Source organism: Felis catus, chromosome B2 (genome assembly GCF_018350175.1).
Source record: "Felis catus isolate Fca126 chromosome B2, F.catus_Fca126_mat1.0, whole genome shotgun sequence".
NCBI classification, from domain to species: domain Eukaryota; kingdom Metazoa; phylum Chordata; class Mammalia; order Carnivora; family Felidae; genus Felis; species Felis catus.
In genome coordinates this window covers 130,027,754-130,045,509 of record NC_058372.1, presented here as the reverse complement: position 1 = coordinate 130,045,509, position 17,756 = coordinate 130,027,754, and the positions used below count along the sequence as shown (strand labels likewise).

At 35.6% G+C, this 17,756-nt stretch overlaps 1 protein-coding gene across 6 annotated transcripts in view; it reads right to left on the bottom strand.

The window, feature by feature from the left end:
• UTRN (utrophin) overlaps positions 1-17,756 on the bottom strand; it is a 491,097-nt gene that overhangs the window by 164,150 nt on the left and 309,191 nt on the right. The gene's annotated exons all lie outside the window — the stretch shown is intronic.

Here is a 17,756-nt window from a genome sequence, read left to right as displayed (position 1 = left end):
TGTTGAATTTTGAGGTTAAATTATTAGTGGCACTCACAGAAACACTTCTGCAAAGTTTTCAGTGTAATTGCTTTAAAGGAAAAGTTCCAAATGATATAGTCTCTGCACAGATATTATGGACATCATTCCAAGGCAAAAATGTGGTTTTGCTTTTGCATTACATACCTATGTAGTATACCAATAAAAGTCTGACAGATATGTCCAGATGAAGCATATTTCTCTGGCTATGCACAGAATTTCATCATAAATATATAATGCTTTTAAAGATGACACAATCACACATGGAATGATGTTAATATAACTAAGTTTACGTTTTGCATCAGGGCACAGAGCAAAGAAAAAAAAAAACCCTGAAATTGGAATATGTTATCTCCTAAAAGCCTATTTGAGTTACTTAAACATCAAAATTGTTAGCAGTCAATCATATGGAGAAAGTGATTCCATTAACAACAGAAAAAAACATCTATCAGGGAACAATATACAATATGGTTATTCTTTTTTGGATTTGCAAACCACTTTTATTTCCATTTCGTTCCCAGCTTATTTTCATATCAGTATTTCAATAGCATATGTTTTACATATGCGGATCTATACAAAATTTAACAAGCTTTTAAAATATTTTCATCATTTATTCATAAAACCAACATGTCTCCAGGGGAAAAATGGCTTTATGAGATTTCTAGCAGAATGCATTTCACCTCAAGGTGCCCAATTCAGATTTATACACACACACTATTAATTTCAGAAACAAGTGTGGCAAACTAATGATTATTCAGAAGTTTATAAGTAAAATTAATCTGAGCATTTTGTATCCAAAAAAAAAAAAAAAAAGAAAAGAAAAGAAAACCACTGACATCAGCATGAAGACTAATCATCAAAATGGAGCAGAAAAACTTATACAGAAACTGACCAGGCTGACCCTGATCTGTGAGGGCTCTGAGGCCACATGCTGAGATCTTTCAGCAGCAACAAATAAACTTTTTACATAAATACAAGACAAAAGGAACCACCAGCACCACCACCACCACAAAAAATAAATAAATAAAGGAGTGAGCGAAAAAGAACAATCTTTCTCAGCTGGGCAAACTTCCAACTACCACCCAGGGTGCTGGATGCTTGTGATCAGAGACACGTGCAAACATGCAAACCCCCATGCACGTATCAGAAGAATGAATTAAATAAAAACTCTGCGGAACAACAGAAAATACCATAGTCTTTCTCTCAAGTAGAGTCTTACATTTAATGGGTTCTTACACGAGAGCAAGAATGATATGTTATTATTAGAATTCCAAATATCCTCTATCCTTAGACAAGGCTAATCTTTATGAGGGAAAAGAAGCATCATCCTGCATATTAGGGAGTTTTCCCCAAAGCATAATAGGTACCTATGTGCTGGAAGAGATGAAGCCAGGATAAAGAAAGAGGGGAAGAGTAGGTTCCCACCTGGAATTCTAAGGTGGAATTTCCATCAGTCAAGAGTCTCTGTACCAAAGACTAGCTTCCCTGATGGTCTCTACAAATGTCTGACACCCAGTCTCAGAACTAACATCCTCTGCTCACTTAAATAAGGCTCCTAAATTATAATTATAAAATCTCAAAAACTAAGATATTGATGAACTTAGCTATGATAACACCCTCTTTAGGAGAAAAAGGGGAAAAATACTCAGTGGGTCCATATGGAACCACTCAAAAGAAAAAATTGTTAATTCTTACCGAATTTTAATAATAGGGTAACTATAGTCTCATCTAAACACTGAAAGGCAACTAAAATATTTTTATTGCCATGTAATTGACATTAAAAATGTAAAGTTTTAAAGACAAATTGATCATTTATGTAAAAATCCAAAAATATTCTATAAAATTCAAATAGCTAAAATGTAATATATTATTCAAAAGTACTATTCTCTTTGATAACCGAGTGACACATCAGAAGTGAGACTTGTAAAATATAAAAGTTAATTGCTTTTATAACTGTAAACACACTTTACTATGTATTTGTTTGATATCTATAAATAAAAATACTTTGTCAGTTTAAACTCTGTATACAAAATATCATCTTGGTAATACACCTTACATCTCCACGGCCATTTCTATTTTTACCAAGCACCTCTTTGATACATTGTGTCTTATAATCCTTCAATCATTAAAACAAAAAAACAGAGGCCTCCAATGAAAGCAGTACATCACCAGAGAGACTTAATAAATTGGATAATGAAATTTGAAGTAGTCGACGTCTTGCCAGTCTAAACGAGTGTGCAAATAAATTGTGCACTAATCCTCAAGAGGTGGGAGGAACATAATAGTGCCAATGCCTGTAACAACCAACACTGAATATGCTAAGATTCTCCCACTGAATAAGCCACGTCTCAAACATGGACAGGCAGTTCCACGAGGAAGCAAAGGTTACAGAACCAGAGAGAAGCACAGGAAAACTCAATAATGGAATCAATAAAATCTAAATCTAAATTACTTAATAAAAACCACATTCCATTGCCAAAGTGAAAAGAGCTACATGTATATATGATTTTGGCCAAAACGTTCAAAGGCTAGGATAATTAAGAAACTTTTTATGTTTAGAAACTGTATTTCATTTAATTTATTAAAAGATGACGGACTTATTTAGCAATTTCATCAAGGCAATAAGACATTCTTTAGGCTTCGGTCAAAGATAAGCAAAAAGAGCAGTCTAAATGCTTTGCTGAAAAGCAACTTATATCTTACCCATATAGTAGATCTTAAAGTACCCTTCCTGCTAAACATAGAGTTCAGATTTTTAAAAACTGTAAACTTCTATAAAGCATATTTTCTATGCAAAACCTAACATGTTTCTTTTTACATCGGTCAATATAAAGAACAAAAAGAAAAGGAAAGAAAAGAAAAAAAAAAACGCTTCTTGGGAACCTCCAAAGTGAAGCATATGGAGGTCAGTAGGTGATTACAAATAAATCAGTACATCATGGCTTCATTCAAAACGAAGAGCTTCGGGCATGGATAGAAAAATGTACTTATTATAAGCCCCTTCGGACTTGGAGAAAGATCCAGATTATAACACCTTTGAAAAGAATATGCACAATTCTCCTTTTCCTAACCCTTCTAACTCAGGGCTTAAAATTCAAAAATAAGATAGCTCCAAGACCCTAATCATGATCTGAGATTTCAAGTCATTCATTGTCTGCTGCTGCTGTCGCTCTATTAAGAGTCCTCAATGCGTTACAGCGCTCTAGTTAACATCAGCCAACAACCAACTCTGTCAGCTGGGAGCCATTTAAAGTAATATACAGCCCCAAAGGGCAGAAGGTTCAATCTAAAATGGAGGCCTGAGCCCCCCTGATGAAAGGCGGAACTTTCCTTTTATCCCAGAAAGTTCAGGCAATATGCTTTGTACACAAAGAATTGTTTTTAACCTTCATCTCTTCAGTAATGTCATCTATTCTGATAATTATACAGGGGGCAGTCGGGAAATAAAAATTATACTTCATAAGAAAAAGATCCAGTACTTTTCCCCCCATAACCTACAGCCAGAAGAGTCTACAAGACATTTTAAAAGGCACAAAGAGCTTTTTCTGTTTAAGAGGAGTGGATGGGTAGGATAGGGGTTGAGGAAGAGAAATGGCAGTTGATCTGCTTCCGAATTAGCCAACCAGGTGCAGGGGTCAGCCTGTAGCAACCTTCTAAATATTTAATGATTCAGAGAGCACTTTATTAGGTGACTAAAAATAATGCCAAGACAAGTTAATGTTTCAAAACCATATCCTTCCTAAAATACACGCAGCATCAGACAAGAGTGAAACCATCCCAGGCAACCACGCCTCCTAATTCCAGATGTCAATTGACAGCCTGTGGGACATGAAACTAAATCACAAAGGGCTTTGGAGAAAGTTCTTATAGGTTTTCTAAAGGCTTTTCTAATTTTCTTCAGCTATCCGGATTTAGAAAATTAAAGCCAAAAATAAAATACAGATTTTAATAATAACAATGAACATGTTAAGATAAATCAAAACTGTAGGTACTGTTTGTCCTCACAAGTAAAAAACTGATACTTTTCTCAGGAGGGCATTGTTCTTACAATGTGGATATGTATTGAAGGAACCCAGAGGAAGTTCAAACTGCCCTAGCGAGACCAGCTATGCTTCTGTGTATAACACTAAGCATCAGAAAAGCTTGCAGGCCAGTCCATTCAGAGCATAGTTCTGCTTCAACTCTGGCCCATGCTCCCGCCATCTTCCTGTGTAGCATCCATTTTGGAATTCTCTGCAAAATGACACTGCAAACTTTGACTCACTCATCATGATTCACGTTCAGTAGTCTCACCAATAACCAGTCAACAGCCACTCCTATACTTACAAGTATGGCTCTTCCAAAAGAGAAAGACAACCATCCTCTTTGTTGTCCTGAATATCTTTAGTTATATTTACTTTTGATACCCTTATCTCTCTTCCTTCATATGTTTACTCTGAACAATGAGTTTCTACACTGTCTTTTTTATTCCCCCACAAGTTTTCAATAAAGCACTGTATAGACGGCGAGCCCAGAGACAGGGAGCCCAGACAATGTATTATGCAGCTCATAATGAAATCAATAGGCAGATCACAGAATGAAGAATTCCTATGTTTGATAGAATTAAGCTTAAGCCATTACATTTCCTGGAGATTATTGGAAGCAGCAGAAGTGACTTTTAAAAATCTGCCAAATGGGGGGTGGGGGATAAGTTAGCAATATTCACCAAACATTAAAATGTATATAACTTCTGAATCAGAAATTCCGCCCTTAGGAATCTAATTTGTAAACAGGCATACAGACATATGTACAGGGATGCTCAGTAAGTCCTGAGATAGCAAAAAGCTGAAAACAATCTAAATGTCCATCAACAGACAACTGTGTAAATAAATTTTGGCAGATTTCTCACAATGTAATGCTGTGCCACAGTGGAAAAGAGGGAGATGGTTCTATGTGCTGATAATAAATAATCTCTATTGTATATGTATGTATACAGGCTATGTATGTATATGCCAAAAGGGGGGGATTGACACGGTTATGCAAAGGTACAATATATGAAATACAGATGTTTCTGGACAGACATATATGAAGATACCAATGACAGTTACCTCTGAGAGAGAGGCTGGAGATCTAAGTGCCTTTTACAGTGTATGAAAATTTTACCAGAAGCACATGATACTTTTTCCACCCAAGGTTAAATCAATAAATAGATGGGAAATTCCCAACTAAAACACATTTGTCTTTCTGGGTGGATATGTATTATTTTTCATGGTGGCATAATTAGATTTGAAGGTAAATGCCACCACAGACCATCATTTTTGCCTTTGAAAGTTTCAGAAGTTTTGAGGGGCCAGATGGTCTGACATTCTAGCAAATCAGCCCTCAATAGAAATAAGCCTTCAACAGCAGTGGGCTGGTCAATGGTAAACTTTTCTAAAGGAGAGACAAAGCCTTTTTGTTCTCATAAGTTACTCAATAACTTGTAACTCCAGCTCACTTAAATAATAACTGTGTTTCTAAATAGGAGGTGTGTAATTCAAACGGTGCTCTTTCCAAGGAAACCAGTATCTATCTCTATTATCTAATACCTGCTCTTTTATGGTATATAGTTTTTTGGAATGTTTATAAAGTCAGTTGATATGTACCCACAAAAGAATATCTAGCCTGTTTTGTTCAAGGCAACTGAAGCATCATTTCATCTTTCAAGTTGAGCTAGGGAATCCAACGGAGGGGACTGGCGGAGTGAGAGCCAGGTTTACCACTGGCTAAGGAGACGGTGCAGCACAATTAGCAATTTTGTTCATGGAGCTCAGTGACAGTAGCTAGAGAGAAAATACTATGAACCCAGCCCGGCTTCTCATGTCTGGAGAAGGTATGTTTGATGTGTTATGAAGGTTACTCTGACAAAATACTGAAGGAAATGTACCACTCCAGGTGAAAGACACGGTCGGCCATCACACAGTGAGGTCTGGCACAATCTTGTTTAGGACTAGATCAAGGGGGGGGGGGTATATTCTCCAGCTCTACTTTAAATTTGCCAAACCAAGGAATTTAAAGCAATTTAAATACAGAATTTGATCTGGCTGGTGTTTTATCTTTAAACTAAAAATACAGGATGATTATAATGTAACAGAGCCTTTAAAAGCACAACACAAAATCTATTTATGCTTTTAGGATGAGTACTGACACCAAAATTGTAACCTTGGGAAGCTAAACAAATACCCAAGTGATGTTGCTATTGCACAAATATTTTAAAATATTACTTCAGATACGCCTTTATAATTAATGAGATCCAGGGGTGCCTGGGTGGCGCAGTCGGTTAAGCGTCCGACTTCAGCTCAGGTCACGATCTCGCGGTCCGTGAGTTCGAGCCCCGCATCAGGCTCTGGGCTGATGGCTCAGAGCCTGGAGCCTGTTTCCGATTCTGTGTATCCCTCTCTCTCTGCCCCTCCCCCGTTCATGCTCTGTCTCTCTCTGTCCCAAAAATAAATAAACGTTGAAAAAAAAAATTAAAAAAAAAATTAATGAGATCCATACAATAAAATCAACATCATTTTTCAATTAGACTTCTTCTTTTACCAAACTTATAACACCCATCTTGATCATCAGACTTACTGATCACTAGAAAGACTGTTGGTAATGTGCAAAAACCAAGTATACATTCACAAGTTTCAAGTCTACCATTAATTAGTAGATTCAAAACATGATGTTATTAAGGATGTTACGAAGACGACATAACGCTGTTAAATATCTTATTGCTACAGGATATTTTTAGGGATTTCAATATTCTTGTACTCATCATACCCCCTCTCTGTGCTTACTCCCAGAGACATTGGTTGCTCCTTTTTAGCTGTGGCATAATTTTTTAATTTTAGAGAGAGCGAGTGCATGAGTGGGGGGGGGGGGGGGGGGGGGGAGAGGGAATGATAATATGAAACTACATTATAGCCTAAGGAGATTTGCACTTTTTGGTCTTTCTCTTTGCAATGACCTGAGCCTCCAACCTTCTCTCTTGTCTCCAGCCCTCAGGCACACACGTTCATACTTCATCTCCCTGGACATTGAAAGAGAGAGAGAGAGGGAGAGAATCTCAAGCTGGCACCATGTTCAGTGCACAGCAGGATGTGGGGCTCAATCCCATGACCCTAGCATCATGACCTGAGCCGAAATCAAGAGTTAGATGCTCAAAGGACTCAGCAACCCAGGTGGCCCTGGATGTGGCATATTTTTTTATATGCCTCTTAACTACCTTTCAGTCAACACTATATACTCTTACAGAAATGATTATGGCTAAAATGACAAGAACTTATATCATTAGAACATAATTTTTTCATTAGAAATTATTAATTAGATCATACTATTATTATAATAGTCTGAAAAGCAATATGGAACCATTTTAATAATATGAGAAAGTAATAATGTTGCATATGAACTAGACTACTTATTTGTATTATTACATCCCAGCCCTAATATATCTTTCATGGCATATATAAGAAACAATAACACTCTTAGAGTCAAGGCACCTGGGTTGTGATTTGATCTGTAACTATCTAGCTGCTTGATCCAGAAAAAGACATTTGAACCCTTGTCTGGACTTTGATTTTTCTCTGTAAAATGATCCTCTGACACCTCAGCAAACACTCAAATACTCTTATCAACAAAGATATTCACTAGTACTATACAGTTGGCTGGTCATTAGTTTCAACAAAAATTCATTCATAGCTGGATCATTTTAATTACAGCACAATTGAGACTAATATAATTCTATGCATTACCAGGAATATTTTCACATATCCCCCCCAAATTAATAAAAATTCTGAAAAATATATTACAATGGATTATTTTGAGAAGCATATGTATGCCCTCTTAGTATTCCTGTATATATGTCACCAAAATGTTCATAACTTAAGAGTTAGGGCACCTGAGTAGTTCAGTCAGTTGAGCATCTGACTCTTGATTTTGGCTTGGGTCATGATCCCAGGGTTGTGGGATCAAGCCCCATGTCAGGATCCATGCTCAGTGTGGAGTCTGCTTGGGATTCTCTCTCTTACTCCTCTCTCTCTCTCTCTCTCTCACCCTCTGTCCCTCTCCCCCACTCACACTCTCTCTAAAGTAAAAAAAAAAAAATTCATAACTTAAGTGTTAACATTGGCTATTATTAGCAACAAAAGCATAAAAACATATATATATATATAAATTATAAAATAGTTCAACAATGATCACTAATTATTAAAAAAGCACTAGTAAGTAATAAAATACCCATCACATTAGTGAAGTGGTTCCTGAAATAGCAATACTTCTTCCATTTTGCTCACTGACGTATCCCCAGATGTAGCCCTATGTCCCTGACACATAGTAGACAATCAAAGAGTAGTTGTTGGATTCCTGAATCAATACCATACGATCTCTACATAAGCTCGTAAAATGTTGAAACTTCACACAATATGGAATCACCAATACACTTCAGTGATAACTGTTTAAGTATCAAAATGTCTTAATATTGTTTGATACCCTCTTCCTACAGTTCTCTCACTCACCTCCCAACAGAAGTGATTCCAGCCACCCCTCCTGATGCTCCCTCTCCTCAATTCTCTCCTGTTTCCAATTAGCATGACAAACCAAATTCTCTTCAAAACCTACTGTAATCACAAGGTCACTTATTTTGTCTCACTCTCCACTGCTTCAGCTATAAACTAGTACAACAACAGCTGATTTCAAATGTAAATTAGCTATGACTTTTTAGAACATTTATACAATACCTGTCAAACTGTGTTTGGTCCACTGAAAGCATGCAATAATAATAAATAAAAAGCTCATTCCCTGCTTACAGCCTTAAAATCCCAAAGTTCTTGATAACTACCATATCAGCCTACTACCTTTCTTTTCTTTTCTTTTTTTAACATTTATTTTTGAGAGAGAGAGAGGGAGAGACAGAGTGCAAGCGGGGTAGGGTCAGAGAGACATAGAGAGAGGGAGGCACAGAATCCAAAGCAGGCTCCAGGCTCTGAGCTGTCAGCACAGGGCCCGATGTGGGGCTTGAACTCACGAACTGTGAGATCATGACCTGAGCCAAAGTCAGATGCCCAACTGACTGAGCCACCCAGGTGCTCCCCTACTACTTTTCTTTAATGTTCCCCACATCCCAAGCCAAAACTATCTAAACTGTAATATAGTGCTGTCTAATAGAACTTTCTGTGATGAGGGAAATGTTCTCTATCTTTGATGCCCAATAAAGTAGCATGGCTATTGAATACTTGAAATGTGGCTAATGTGACTGAGGAACTAAATTTTGATTTTGTTTCATTTTAACTAATTTTCATTTAAATGTAGACAGTCACATATGACTAGTGGCCTTGCTATACAATCCACGCATGATTTCTTCACAATATTCTCAAGAATATGCTTTTCTAACTTTCTCCAATACACACTCTACTTTTTCTCCACTAATAGGATTCTCTTCTCTTAAACAATAGCCTCCCTTCTTCTACTCATTGAAATTTTATCCATCCATCGAGGTCTAATTCAATTTCCACCTTCTACTCAAAGACCTGCACCATAGCTTTAATTGAACAATTTCCTATCCAATATTGTTCATCTTTATCATGCTGTACTGTTATCCTGTACTTTTCTTACATATTGCCTTGCTTTGCTTCCAGGTTGTTTTGTCAATTTGTTTATCTTCCCTCTAACCCCAATAAGGTATAAGTTCTTTGCTAGAAAGAGAAAACAAGTTAAATTTATTTATCCCTCAAATAACGTATAGAATGCTAAACATACAATCATTGTTCAACAGTTTGTAATTAACAGGAATAAAACAATTAGAATGAATTTAAATTTTTACATTCTTATTGTGATTTTACAATTGAAGAGAAAGCCATGATCTTGGCAGACACATAGATTTACAAAGTTACCAAAGTAGTTAATCTAATTCAATTTTCAAGTAAAAAATTCTAGGAATTATTTTAATCTTTCCATTTTCTGAAAAGATCCCAAGTTACTCTAAAGATTTTGCACTTTTCATACCCATAAATTTCTCCACAGAGAGTTTTCAGTCCTTCTTTTGTAAACCACTCAAGCTTAACTTCTTGACAAAAAGTTAACGTGATTGTATTTTTTAAAAGTCATACTTTAAATTTTAAAAGAGAGTGCTGCCCTCTTGTGAAATGAGGTAGAAGGTTTATCTTTTCATGGACAGTTGAGTAAATTTTGCAAAGGTATTAAAGGTTAAATTTTAACATCGAAACAAAAGAGTGTATCTCAAAGTTGTATCGATTTCCCGAGGTCTCTCCCTTCTTGTCTTGGTTAATTTTCCACCCAAATGAGGGATGGAACATCAGGTTGAACTGCTCGCAAGTGTACTATAACTAAAAAATAATGAATGACTGGAATATCTTCACTGTAACAGGAATGAAAGAGTGCAGTTTGTAAACATTGTGTTACTGAGGAGGCAGTGGAAGAGCCAGTGACAGAGAAGATGAGTCAATGACAACATGGAAGGTTCTGAGTCAACTCGTTAGCCCTGGGCAAGAGTTTAATCTGTCTTCAATTTGCTTATTTACATATAAAGTATTTTAATAATACCGCAAACTGTATAGATCTGTGTTGAGATTAAGTGAAATAGTAGAGGTAAAATAATTAGCATAGTCCTTGTCATATGATAAATGCTTATTAAAGACTGTTGAACCAACAGTAATAATATTACCAAAAAATTACATTCATAACAGGCATTTAAACAATAAAGCCTCTCAGAGAGTATAACAATTGCAATATATGCCATCTTTTATTTGGGCAGTTATGATATGGCTCAAGTACTAGGTGCCATAAAAAGACATAAAAGTATTACTCCAAAGGAGCTCACATTCTGAGTTATCCATGAAATACCTGGAAAACCATTCCCTAATTTCATGAAGAACAAGTATGAGTAGGTTCACAAATTCACAGAAATGATGGCTCTAAAACCTACGGGCTTTAAGGATCCAGTTAAACACGTCAGTTTACTTGAATGACACATAATAGATCATCTCAATTCTAAAGTACCAAGAACTAGAAGAGGAGAAAGAAAAATTGCTGTCAATTCCATAGGGTTTCCTTTTTTCTACAGAATGAGCTTCTTAGAATGAGATTTTGCTTCCTCTCCTATCCTCTCCTCTGGGCCTGGGATAGAAAGATTGTAAAAGGTTAGCTGGACAGAGTATAGTAAGAGTAGACTAAACCATCTTGACTCTTTCTCCAACATTAGCAAACATGAATAACTCACAAACCAGTTTTCATTTACCCACCACACTGGGACACACATGAAAATAGTTACCATTTACATAGCAATATTAGGAACAGGTGTGCCCATAAAAGAACACGTTTAAAATTTAGAGCATTCTTTGATTTGATGGTCAGCACTCTAAGGGAGCTGTATATTTAAAGTAATCTTCAGGAAATTCTTTTGTAATGTAGATCTTTTGTCAAATTAAAAGCCATCCCCTGATATATCTGTGTTAGCAGTTTGAATTTTTATGCATGAGAGGTTTTCTTAACTTGGGAAAACATTCCATTTCTTGATTGGTATTAGGATAGAGAATAAAGGAGTGTCTGGATAATGAGGTGAAAAAGTGCCTTAAGGAAGAGTATGGGTCTAATATTTACTAACATAATACATTTTTGGTACAGCTTCCTTAAAAAAATCCCTTTTTAAAACAGCCTATAAAAAATAAAGAAATGACAATTATTCTGTTCTATTATTCTAATTAGTTGCATCTCTGTTCAAATAGCATTCAGCCACAGAGGAACCTTGTAACATTTTGGTGAGCTAATTGAGAAAATCTCCAATTAAATGTTAAGGAAAGAACATTAACATGCACATGATTTATAACATTTTAAATTAAATAATGCTTTGATTGTTTATAACGCTGGACTTTCAGCAAAGGAAATGGTGATTCATCATATACCTAAGGGATAATGCTTCTAAGAAGCAAATAAAGGTTAAAAAGGCAGGGAAATATATGCATCAATAACTTTTCAAACCGAATAGAATTACATGACATTGTAACCAACTAATTTTCTTAATCTCATAGAAAGGGGGGAAGTTTGACAAAGTGAACTATCAAGTAGGTCCAGGAAAATAGAAGTCAACCTAAGTCTTGTTCCCATTTACTTAATCAGGTAAAACAGAATCTGTTCAGTGACCCATATCAGAGATCAACAAGAAAAGGTTTTCAAGTTCAAAGAATAAGAGAAATGTGGCCCCGCAGTGTATGCTAAATAATAAGTTTTCAATAAAGATGGCTGATTCAATGTGATGGGCCACTGAACACCATTTTGACATAAATTTTTTTAAAGAGGTGTTCCTCCCGGCACCCCTCACTAGCAGTAAGTGCTACTCTGCTATCTCCCACTTTATGCCAGTCAGAACCATGCTCTGAGTACCTCTAAACACTCACATCACCAACACAGCTTTCAACCTTTTTTTCCCCCCTGCTACTGTTAAGCCGCCACAACCCCTCTGTTCTGCACAGATTTCTTGATCTCCAACATTAAGGCTGCTTTCTCTGGATCATTTTATCTTTTTCAGGTGCTTCTATCTTTCCTCTAACCCTTAAGATTCTATCTCCCATTATAAATCAAAGAGCTAAGGCCATATTAACTTGTTGACTTGAACCAAACTACCTTGTTCATGTTGCAAAGCACCATTCTATTACAGGGATCAGATTTCCATCATTTATCTCAATTATTGGGTTTTCTCTGTTCTTTTCAAATTGAACTAGCAGCAACACCCAAAGACAAATACAAAAGTTGTCTCTAGAGCCATTAAACTTAAATACATGTTCACAACAAAATACTTTATAACTAAACAGTATCTAAGTTCTAGGACTATTTTTAAAAGGGTAAACTACAATTCTATTACACTAAAAAATACAAAAGTATGCATAGTAATTAGGATAGGCAAAAATAATTCTTTGAACTATAGTATTCTCAAGAAAAAAAATTACATGAGAAGAATTCAACTTAATAACTGGCACAGACATATTTCCATGCCTTTAGAGAATTCTATGCCAACTGATTCAAATTCATTAGCACTATATACTGAAATAAAGATCAAGTTAGTTTCTCTGATAAACTAAGAATTATGAAATGATAGTTATAATTACTTTTTTAAATAAGACACTATGGAAAAGATAAAACTAAAAAAACTGCTGGGGAAAAAATATAAATTAGGCCTCTAAAATTATAAATGTATGACGAATGTGTAACCAAACACATACTTAAACATATACCTAGCTATCATAATTTTCTATTCATTTCTAAAGCCTCTCGGATTATTATTAGAATATTAACAATTTGTAAAACTAAATAATATCCCATGTTATAAAATATTTTCTTAAATTCCCAATCACTGAGATGAGAGATCATTAATTTTGAATACTCTGGTATTTTATACCTAAAGCCTAATTCAGTTTAGAGTCTGATTATACCTCTATGAAACTCTGTATTTTGGATCTTTGGATCCAAAATGACCTATAAATACCAGCCATTTCAACCAGTCAAAGTTTTTCAATACTAATTTTAGAGCTCATTTAAAATGGCATAAAAGGATGATAAAGGTAATTTGTATATATTGGGACTCACCAAATGGAGGCCACCCCAGTGGCCCAGCCCATATCACAAAACTAAGCCAACTTCAGCCTGCACTTAATGGGAAACGCCCTACTGTCAAGGACACCGAGCGCACAGCCTTCACCATCCTCCAACTCAGCTCCAGCTGGCTTGCCTTGCCCTAGAAAATAGGACCTTCCAGCCTTATAAGGAAATCTCCCCACCTCCCAGCCCATCACCCTATTTCTACCTTGCCTCTTCTAACGCTCCAGAAAACCCACTCTTTCCCTAAATCCCTCCAGAACAGTGCACTCACTGTTTGTGAGGCACTGCATTGCCCCAGTCCATGGACTGTATTCCCTTGAACAAAGGACGTCAAATTCTTTACTAAATTGTTTGTTTTTGTCATTTAACAAGGATGAAGATTAGGAAAACTTAATAACCATGGAGTTTTGCACATAGTTCTGTAGGGTTTTGCTTTTCCTACCCATGTGGCAATTTGCTTGAGCAACTGTGCAACCATGCCTTTATATATATCTCTCCTTTGCAAATGTAAAAGTAAATTAAAGACATATGTGACACGGTATTACGAAGAAAAATTCCCCACTGATCTTGCCCTTTTTAGGAAGATGATGAAAATAATTAACTAAACAATAAATATGGCAAGCCATAGATACCATGGACTCAACTATACATGTAAAACATAATTTTAGCAAGTGTGGAGTGCATGTACATAGAAATATACAATAGGATTTTTGAGCCACAACACAGAACCACTTTAGCCAAATTAACACAAATTTTTAACAAAACCCAACTGTTTACAAAATAAACAAAAATTTGCATATTTACATAAAAACTACCCAATCCAACCTACTCCCTCACTAGACAAAGTTAAACTCATTTCCTTCCTATTTTACAAACATGCAATATTCTGAAGCTTAACCTAGACTTTGGGTATTTGTAGTTCCCTTGAAATACATTATTTTCTTGTCCCCTCTGATAAAACAAAAATTTAAACTTCCACCTTTTTTTTAATGTTTATTTATTTGGGGAGGGGGGCGTGCACACAGCCAGGGAGGGGCAAAGAGAGGGGGACAGAAGGTCTGAAGCAGGCTGCATTAAAGGCAGTGAGCCCGATGTGGGGCTCGAACTCCAGAACCATGAGATGTGACCTGAGCTGAAGTCAGACATTCAACTGACTGAGCCACCCAGGTGCTCCTTAAACTTCCTTTAAATCTTCAACTCTTGTTCTTCATTGAGATCTGCTCTAACTCTGAACTGGTGATCACTCATGTACTTTATGTTCTAGACCCCGTCAATCTCTGATGGAGACAAAAGCCCTTGATGACACAGTACCTTTAACTTTGCCTCATACTTCTATCCCAAGCATCAATAAATTTTCAGGACAATCCACTATTATTTTCCCTAAAACTATATATGATGATGTTGAATGAAAGGGGGCATGAAACACAGTGCTGTGGGTTCTGATAGACTCCATGAGAAAAACAAAAGTTTGTCTGTATCAACCAAGGAGCAAGAAAAGTATTAAATCAGGTTCAGGGTCAAAATTTTCCAGATTATGTAACATCTATTCAAGAAGCATATTCCATAATACATAGCACATAATCTACATAAGTATAATCTACTCAGGGAAATCCATATAATAAAGTCATGCCAATATTTATTCCCCAAATCTAATACTCAGAATGAAGCAACTGGCCTGTGGGAAAAACATCTTCTTGTTCCTGGGCTGAGCAAATTGTATCACTGTTGTTGCCTTTTTTTTGTTTTTAATTCCAAAACAAAGAACGCATTTCCAGTTAAAAAGAAAATACGGAGTTATAGGGTCTCTTGACAGGATGGAGGAGGTAAGTAGATTTGTGACATGTTATCTCTAAACTGACCTTGTGTCACTGGTGCATAAAATGCTCGGAATTGAGCAGTAAGTAGTGTGGCTTATCTGAGAGGGAGGAAAGCAAACACAGAACCCAGAAATTAAGGAACTTCCCTCCCCAGTCCCTCAAAGTACATCAATTTTGTCTCTTGGGATTAGGGTTAAAACAACAAAAGATTGTCCCCAAACAAGAAACTGATTACAGTGTCAAGGATGTCAGATTAGCAGGTAGTTACAGAGAAATGACTGGAAAGAAGACCTAAATATGACAAGGGCAAATAAAAAAAGAAACTGCAGCTTTTACACAATGTATGCAACCTCTATGGATAATACTAGAAATTAAATCCACACCTGTAAAATTACCTGGCTCATACTACAGGGTATTTGGACAAGTAGTGTAAGTTAAAAAAAAAATTAGCCATAATAATTTTAAAAAAAAGTTCAGACCATGCTTTTGCAGCTTTGTAACAGAGTCAAAACTGGCTAATGCACACATAGTAATTAAGAAAATTACATCATCTTTTCAAAAAGGGGCCTACACTCTCAGCCTTGTTTGAGATCTCATTAACTTGAAATAAGTTCCAGTCAAAGACAAACAGGTTTTACATACCATACTAGATTTTAATTATAGCTAAATATACTTGCTAATTTTATATTCATGTAAACACCTGCATTGCCTGTGTCAAGATTCCTGAGCAGTAAAGATTTCGGTGAACCTAAAGCATAAAATCAACCAATCACAAATTAATTACCTTATTCATGGAAATATTATTCAAATCTTCAGGATGTTTTCTTTAATAACTGAGTTGTGCTCAGCTGAGTTGATTAAAAGCATAAGACAAACTCACACTCTAAAATTAGCATTTTGTTATATCACTTAATATAAGCATGGTATCCAAAGTCTATAATTATCTTAGGGCCAAGGAATAATTTCAATAATGGGTTATTACCATTGGTGAGAATGAGTTAGGATCACTAAGATACTAACATTTAAGTGCAAAGCTTTTATTTCTTCCTCAGTCCCAGAAAAAAAAAAAAGTTCTCTTGTTTCATCTTATTTAGTTATTAGTCTGAAATAGATACACTTTGTCCAAGAACTTCTTGTCTTTAAATAAAGAGGTAAAAAAAAAACTGGCAATGGAAACTATTTCAACTGCATTAAATGAAAATAACTCAAGTACATTTTGAATTTCAAAACAACAAAGATCACAGTTGAGAAGCAGCTCTTTTCAAAACATTTTGATCTATGATGTAAATATTGGGACCACGCTGGCAGACTTTCATACAAACCCCTAATAACAACAGTTGTTAAACTAAGTATTTATATAGCAATTTTCCTGAGACCAGAGCTTCACACAAATAAATATAAACTGTACTCTTGATTATATATCTCCCTGACTCAAATCTGTATGTTGCAAGATGCTCTTTAAGGGATATAAAAACTCGGTGAGACATTTTTTTCTGGCAATTTCTCAAGAAATTGTAAGCTAATAATCTTAGTAGAGAAAAAAATTATAAATTTTATTCACAATACTTGTTAAGAAAATAGATACAAAAGAGTTTAAATTTTGTCTATTCAGTAGTATATTCTTGCAAATATTTTTATGTTAATAAACCATAAAATTTTTGAATTTCTTTAACATTATAACTAAAAGATACTGTCAACATATTATGTTTGTAGTAGACTTTAGAGGTCCTCTAGAGTTTACTTTTGTATAATATTTCAATTAATATAATGACTTCATATCATTATTATGATATATGATAATCAATATAATGATTCCATCTATAGTATAATCGATAAGTATTTTCGAAATTCTATGTGAACATGTGACACAATGGAGAACTGCTTTTCAATGCATCAGGTTCCAAAATCACATTTTATATTAAATCAGAAAAAGGCTCCTCTATGTCTTATTTTCCCCTCTGCTTATATCATAGGGAAAAAAACCTCACATTTTCAGAAGATAATCCTTCATCTATTTAAATGTAATTATCATGACTCCCTTAGTTTTCTCTCTTTTGTTGTTGTTGTTGTTGTTTGTTGTTGTTGTTGTTGTTTGTTGTTGTTTTACCCTAAACTATTTTCTTTCATGACGCCATTTTCCCCCTGTTCCTTTTTGGTGTTAGACTTTATAGTTTTACCTTAATGTTGCCTGACACATGCTAGATCCTTTCCTGGAAATGACCCCTCTCTCCTCCTGCTGATAATGCTTCATGCCTCTTTGGCCAGGATAATGGCAACATATTCTTTAGAACTCTTTGCAGATGATCACCTCTG